This window comes from Moschus berezovskii, chromosome 2 (genome assembly GCF_049115385.1).
Source record: "Moschus berezovskii isolate FMDL1 chromosome 2, NW_MosBer_1.0, whole genome shotgun sequence".
In the NCBI taxonomy this organism is placed as follows: domain Eukaryota; kingdom Metazoa; phylum Chordata; class Mammalia; order Artiodactyla; family Moschidae; genus Moschus; species Moschus berezovskii.
Window position 1 is genome coordinate 139,759,339 of NC_142461.1, and position 7,988 is coordinate 139,767,326.

General features: G+C 40.2%; 1 pseudogene; it reads left to right on the top strand.

The window, feature by feature from the left end:
- The first annotated feature begins 5,022 nt into the window (after positions 1-5,022).
- On the top strand, positions 5,023-5,998 carry LOC129538016 (olfactory receptor 5W2-like; annotated as a pseudogene).
- Positions 5,999-7,988: the final 1,990 nt, after the last annotated feature.

A 7,988-nucleotide genomic window follows, 5' to 3' on the forward strand; every position in this document is an offset into this window, starting at 1 on the left:
GATATAAGGTTCCACGATTCATCCAAATCCCTGATTACAAACTCCAGCTGTGTGTATGCTCAGTCATGTCCAACTCTTTTGACCCCACGGACTATAGCCCACCAGATACTTTTGTCCTTGGAATTATCCAGACAAGAAACTGGAGTGGGTTGCCATTTCCTCCTCCAGGGAATCTTCCCCACCCTGGGATGGAACCTGTCAGTTCAGTTTAGTTCAGTCGCTCAGTCGTGTCCGACTCTTTGAGACCCCATGAACCACAGCACGCCAGGCCTCCCTGTCCATCACCAACTCCCGGAGTTCACTCAAACTCATGTCCATCAAGTCGGTGATGCCATCCAGCCATCTCATTCTCTGTCGTCCCCGTCTCCTCCTACACCCAATCCCTCCCAACATCAGACTCTTTTCCAGTGAGTCAACTCGTCGCATGAGGTGGCCAAAGTATCGGAGTTTCAGCTTTAGCATAAATCCTTAAAATGAACACCCAGGACTGATCTCCGCTAGAATGGACTGGTTGGATCTCCTTGCAGTCCAAGGGACTCTCAAGAGTCTTCTCCAGCACCACAGTTCAAAAGCACCAATTCTTCAGCGATCAGCTTTCTTCACAGTCCAACTCCCACAGCCATACATGACCACAGGAAAAACCATAGCCTTGACTAGACGGACCTTGGTTGGCAAAGTAATGTCTCTGCTTTTTAATATGCTATCTAGACTGGTCATAACTTTCCTTCCAAGGAGTAAGCGTCTTTTAATTTCATGGCTGAAATCAGCATCTGCAGTGAATTTGGAGCCCAAAAAATAAAGTCTGACACTGTTTCCCCATCTATTTCCCATGAAGTGATGGGACCAGATGCCATGATCTTCGTTTTCTGAATACTGAGCTTCAAGCCAATCTTTTCAGTCTCCTCTTTCACTTTCATCAAGAAGCCTCTGAGTTCCTCTTCACTTTCTGCCATAAGGGTGGTGTCATCTGCATATCTGAGGTTATTGATATTTCTCCCGGCAATCTTGATTCCAGCTTGTGCTTCTTCCAGTCCAGCGTTCCTCATGATGTACTCCGCATAGAAGTTAAATAAGCAGGGTGACAATATACAACCTTGACGTACTTCTTTTCCTATTTGGAACCAGTCTGTTGTTCCATGTCCAGTTCTAACTGTTGCTTCCTGACCTGCATACAGGTTTCTCAAGAGGCAGGTCAGGTGGTCTGGTATTCCCATTTCTTTCGGAATGTTCCACAGTTTATTGTGATCCACACAGTCAAAGGCTTTGGCATACCTGTATCTCTTGCTTATTCTGCATTGACAGGCGGATTCTTTACCCCTGAAATGCCTGGGACAAACTGTAGCTAAGAACCTGCAACAACCTTTCCAGCACATAGACAATTTCTCACACAAGCATTTTATCAAACACTTCACAGAGCCAAACACATTTCATAGCCCCCAGATAAAGGAAACATTTAAAAGTTTCAAAATTGCTGCAAAAAAAAAATGTTGGATAAATTTCCAACTATTCAGTTCAGTCCAGTTCAGTTGCTCAGTCGTGTCTGACTCTTTGCAACCCCATGAACTGCAGCATGCCAGGCTTCCCTGTCCACCACCAACTCCCGGAGCTTGTTCAAACTCATGTACATCAAGCTGATTATGCCATTCTACCATCTCATTCTCTGTCATTTCTTTCTCCTCCTGCATTCAATCTTTCCCAGCTATGGGGTTTTTCCAATGAGTCAGTTCTTCTTATCAGGTGACCACAGTATTGGAGCTTCGGCATCAGTCCTCCCAATGAATATTCATTTATTATTGACTGGTTTGATCTTCTTATAGGCCAAGGGATTCTCAAGAGTCTTCTCCAACATGACAGTTCAAAAACATCAATTCTTTGGCACTCAGCTTTCTTTATGGTCCATCCTTCACATCCATACATGACCACTGGAAAAACTATACCTTTGAACTTGATGGACCTTTGTTGTTAAAGTAATGTCTCTGCTTTTTAATATGCTGTCTAGGTTTGCTATACCTTTTCTTCCATGGAGCAAGCGTCTTTTAATTTCATGGCTGCAGTAAACATCTGCAGTGATTTTGGAGCCCAAGAAAATAAAGTCTGTCACTTTCAACCATTAGGAGCTGGGAATTAATTCTAGAACAAATTGTATTAGGTTGTCTTAAAAGATATAGTAATAACCTCAGAGATTGTGTCAGTGTGTGTTTTCATGTGTAGAATATCTCACTAACAAGACTGCATTTACAAAATTACTGGATTAGAGAGGAAGCCAGATTCCTTTGGTTTCTGTGCTATCTCTTGTACACAACTAGTCAATTGCACTTTGATCAAGTTGCTTATTTTTTCTGTCTCAATTGTCTGACCTGTAAAATGAGGACAGTATAGTACCTACATCAATGACTGTTGCATGTTTGACTAAATGCTGAGAATCATGCCTGAATCATTTTAAACACCTGATAGATCTTAAATACACATATTTCTTTAATCCATTAAAATACATAAAGTGCAACAAGATGGTGTGAGGCAGGGGTGCTAGGAAAGCAATATTACAAAATCAAATACCTTTTCTTAAGTGCTGTCCAATAACAAGTCAAGAACCTTCTATACCCAATCTAATCCAAATTAATTTGAAAACTTTTTCTAAATGGCATCTTGTAGACTAAAGGTTAATTGCAAGCAAAGTGTTTGTTTTCCTCCATATCTTTTTTTTTTATGTATGAAAATACTACTGAAAGTATGGAGCATCCTTCTCTGGTATCAGAAACACAATGAGCTATTGAGCATATAACATGTGTCTTCAATGACCAGTCAACTGACGTGACATTGGGAAGCACCTCAGAGAACGTGCACTTGAAGCCTGGACATAAAAGGACATGTATAATTGCAAAATGTATTTCTATAACTTACGTTTTTGCTTTTTATTATTATTTTCATCATTATTATTTATTATGTCATATTTAATTGCCATTTATATATCTGTTGGTAAGGTATCTGTTTTAATCATGCCCCTATTTTTAATTGGGTTGTTTTTATTATTTATAAACATTTTTGTATAGTCTAGCTACAAATTCTTTGTTGCAAAAATGTTTTGCAAATATTTTCTTCACTTCATCTATAAGTCTAACATCTATCTATATTACATAATAATGCATAGCATCACATAATAATACAAAACATTAAAATAATTTTATAAAATTATGTAACAGGAATAATTAATAATGAACAACACATTTTCCCCCTCTGCTTATATTCTATTCACACTGCTTCAGTTTTTGTTTGCTGTATAACCACTATCTCAAAATGGCCCAGGTTAGATAACTTGTCTGTATTCTGTTATTCTTCATGTTGACCATGGTCAGACGGTATCGTACCATACAGCATCCCATGGACAGAGGAGCTTGGTGGGCCACAGTTCAGGGGGTCTCAAAACAACAACAACAACCAAGTATAAGCATCAGTTTGAAGGTTCTTATTGCTTTATTTCAAAAGTAGTTGAGGTTCCATCCTACAAATGAAAAACTGAACTTCATGTGAACAATATGTCATATTCTTTAGGTCTAAAAAATATACACATCACTCACATTCCAATTTTCACATATTATCCAAGACAGACACACATGCAAACACGTGACACACATATAAATATGCATGTAAACACAATGGAGATAAGTCTATATATTTCAGAAACAATTGAAAGTGAAAGTCACTCAGTCATGTCTGACTCTTTGTGACCCCATGAACTATACAGTCCATGGAATTCTCCAGGCTACAATACTGGAGTGGGTAACTATTTCCTTCTCCAAGAGCTCATTCCCAACCCAGAGATGAAACCCAGGACTCCCTCATTGCAGGCAGATTCTTTACCAGCTGAGCTTTGAGGGAAACCCACAGCATTTATTATCACTCATCTCATTTCCATTTTATAAAGAAAAAGTCTTTTTTTTATATTTCACCAGAGTGGGTAGCTGTCCTTTTCTCCAGGGGATCTTCCCAACCCAGGGATCGAACCCAGATCTCCCACATTGCAGGTAGATTCTTTACCATCTGAGCCACCAGGGAAGCACAAGAATTTTGGAGTGGGTTCAGTTCAGTTCAGTTCAGTTCAGTCGCTCAGTCGTGTCCGACTCTCCGCGACCCCATGAATCACAGCACGCCAGGCCTCCCTGTCCATCACCAACTCCCAGAGTACACTCAAACTCATGTCCACAGGGTAGCCTATCCATTCTCCAGGGATCTTCCTGGCACAGGAATCGAACCAGGGTTTCCTGTATTGCAGGTTGATTCTTTACCAGCTGAGCTAAGGGTAGCTCAAGAGATAAAAAAATATATATGTGTTAAATAAGTTTGTAGAAATGTTTCCTTTCCATGAGTAAAGAGATTCTTTCTTTGGCACCAGATAAGTAATTAATACTATGACAAAACACATCTAGAGAACTGCTCATTAATACTTGCTTATTGTCTCACCAAATCCTGAACATAAACTAAAACCAGAAACATAATTATTTTATTATGGTCAGTCCATGATACGCTTATTATTTCTGGAACTGATATAGATACTCTTAAAACAATCATGGTTTTGAGAAATATTAAAATTGTTATCTTGGTTTGTATCCACATGCATATTTATAGAAAATGCTTAGTCCTGATGCTTACAGCCAGGCATCTCTAACATTAGAGTTTCATCCACATTACTTTGAAGAGGAGAAGACAGGTAAATTCATCTAATCTATTCTCTGAAGTAAAGAAAGGAAGGCTCAGAGACAAGCTTGTAGAAAGTAACATGCCTCACAAATTACATTTAGATTTGGTTCGGTTTCTCAACGTTCTACACCAGGTATTTGTTTTTATTGAGCAATAACAGTTATGCCTTTTTCAAGAGTGGGTGCATGAATGTATAATTTTCTGAATATGAAGACAATTGCAGATAGAATTGTGTTCTATTTTATATTGCAGATGTGCAGAAGTGTTACACATCCCTTTGTCCGTTTCTTGATCATTTTCTGAAAGCTTAGACAAGAACAAAGAAAAATGGATGGAGGGAGTTGCTCCTCCATGACTGGATTCATTTTCTTGGGAATTACTGATAACACCAAGGACAAAGTGACCACATTTACCATGGTTCTAATTGTTTATCTCATTGGCCACTTGGCAAATCTTGGGATGACATTCCTGATTAAGATGGATCCCCAGCTGCACACACCGTGTACTTTTTCCTCAGTCACCTCTCCTTCTGTGCCGTCTTCTATTCCACTGCAATTTACCCCAAGATGATCATGGACCTATTTCCCAAGAACAAAGTAATCCCTTCCTATGACTGTGCTCTGCGATTCTTGGTCTTCTGTATCTTTGTAGACTCTGAGTGTCTCCTGCTGTCCCTGATGGCCTATGACCAGTACAAGGCCATCAGCAGCCCCTCCCTCTATGCGGTCAGCATGTCCAGCGGGGTGTGCTCCCTGCTTATGGCTGGGGTTTACCTGGTAGGAATGGCAGATGCTCTGATACACAGGACATTAGCATTCCGCTTATGTTTTGTGGGTCAATTGTGATTAAACATTTTTTGTGTGTGGTGTTCCTCCTCTCCTATTGCTATCTTGTTCAGATACACAGGTCAGTGAATTAGTGATATTCACTGTTTTTGGCTTCATTGAACTGAGTACCATTTCGGGAGTCCTCATCCTTTCAGTCTTGAAGATCCACACCGCTGAGGGGAGATTCAAAGTTTTTTCCACATGCACCTTTTACCTAACTGCTGTGGCAAACGTCCAGGGAACTCTGAAATGTATTTCAGCTCTTCATGTATTTCAGGCCAAGTTCTTCCTACTCTCTAGATCAAGACAAAACGTCCTCATTGTGTTACACCGTTGTGATTCCCATTTTAAACCTTCTGATTTACAGCCTAAGGAATGAATATGTGAAACAGGCCCTGGAAAAATTTAAAACTAAATTGTATATCTATATCATACGCGTGTGTACACACCCACACACATATATAGTACTTGTTTAATTTAAAAAGTATATGACATAACATATGAGAAACATAAATTTCTCAGATTCCTAAATAAAGAAGTATTTGGATTAAACCTCAATCCTAAAATATATTACAGTTCCCCTCACAAGTCTGCTTAGTGTGTGTCCAGAATTTGAATGTGGCACTAACTGTTTTTTAAAAACTTTTTCTTGACTTTTCTAATTATGTTAATTTTTGTTTCACTTTTTCATTCAAATGCTATTTCAATTTCCCTAAGACTTATTGTGCATTTACTGAGCATTTTCCGCACTTATTTCCTTTATATGTTATAGTACATCTTGTAGATTCTGTACTAAAAGTTGTCAGTGTTAATCTTAAACACTAAAGAAATAAACAGTCAAGTAACTCATAATAAGACTTAAAATCATGAAATAAAAATTGAGGGCTGTAAATCCAAAAACAAAATGTCTAGAACTATTGCAAAAGACATATACACACACACACATACATATGTATGTGTATACACATGTATGCTGTGCTGTACTTAGTTGCTCAGTCATGTCTGATTCTTTGCTACTCCATGGACTGTAGCCCACCAGGCTCCTCTGCCCATGTGGATTCTCAAGTCAAGAATACTGGAGTGGATTGCCATGCCCTCCTCTAGGGGATATTCCCAACCTAGGATCAAACCCAGTTTCCCACATTGCAGGCAGATTCTTTACCATCTGAGCCGCCAGGGATGCACAAGAATACTTGTGGGGGGAGTAGCCTATCCCTACTCCAGGGGAACTTCCTGACGCAGTAATCAAACGGGGGTCTCCCACATGCAGGCGGATTCTTTACCAGTTGAGCTATCAGGGAAGTCCATATGCATGTATATGCATATACATCAGTTCAGTTCAGTCGCTCAGTCGTGTCCGACTCTTTGCGACCCCATGAATCACAGCATGCCAGGCCTCCCTGTCCATCACCAATTCCCGAAGTTCACTCAAACTCATGTCCATCGAGTCAGTGATGCCATCCAGCCATCTCATTCTCTGTCGTCCCCTTCTCCTCCTGCCCCAATCCCTCCCAGCATCAGACTCTTTTCCAGTGAGTCAACTCGTCGCATGAGGTGGCCAAAGTATTGGAGTTTCAGCTTTAGCATCAGTCCTTCCAATGAACACCCAGGATTGATCTCCTCTAGAATGGACTGATTAGATCTCCTTGCAGTCCAAGGGACTCTCAAGAGTCTTCTCCAACACCACAGTTCAAAAGCATCAATTCTTCAGCGATCAGCTTTCTTCACAGTCCAACTCTCACATCCATAAATGACCACGGGAAAAACCATAGCCTTGACTAGACGGACCTTGGTTGGCAAAATAATGTCTCTGCTTTTTAATATGCTATCTAGGTTGGTCATAACTTTCCTTCCAAGGAGTAAGTATCTTTTAATTTCATGGCTGCAATCAGCATCTGCAGTGATTTTGGAGCCCCCCCCCAAAAAAAAAAAAGTCTGACACTGTTTCCCCATCTATTTCCCATGAAGTGATGGGACCAGATACTATGATCTTCGTTTTCTGAAAGTTGAGCTTCAAGCCAACCTTTTCACTCTCTTCTTTCACTTTCATCAAGAGGCTTTTGGGTTCCTCTTCACTTTCTGCCATAAGGGTGGTGTCATCTGCATATCTGAGGTTATTGATATTGATTCTCCTGGCAATCTTGATTCCAGCTTGTGCTTCTTCCAGCCCAGCGTTCCTCATGATGTACTCTGCATAGAAGTTAAATAAGCAGGGTGACAATATACAGCCTTGAGGTATTCCTTTTCCTATTTGGAACCAGTCTGTTGTTCCATGTCCAGTTCTAACTATTGCTTCCTGACCTGCATACAGGTTTCTCAAGAGGCAGGTCAGGTGGTCTGGTACTCCCATCTCTTTCAGAATTTTCCACAATTTATTGTGATCCACACAGTCAAAGGCTTTGGCATAGTCAATGAAGCAGAAATAGATGTTATTCTGGAACTCTCTTGATTTCTCCATGATCCAGC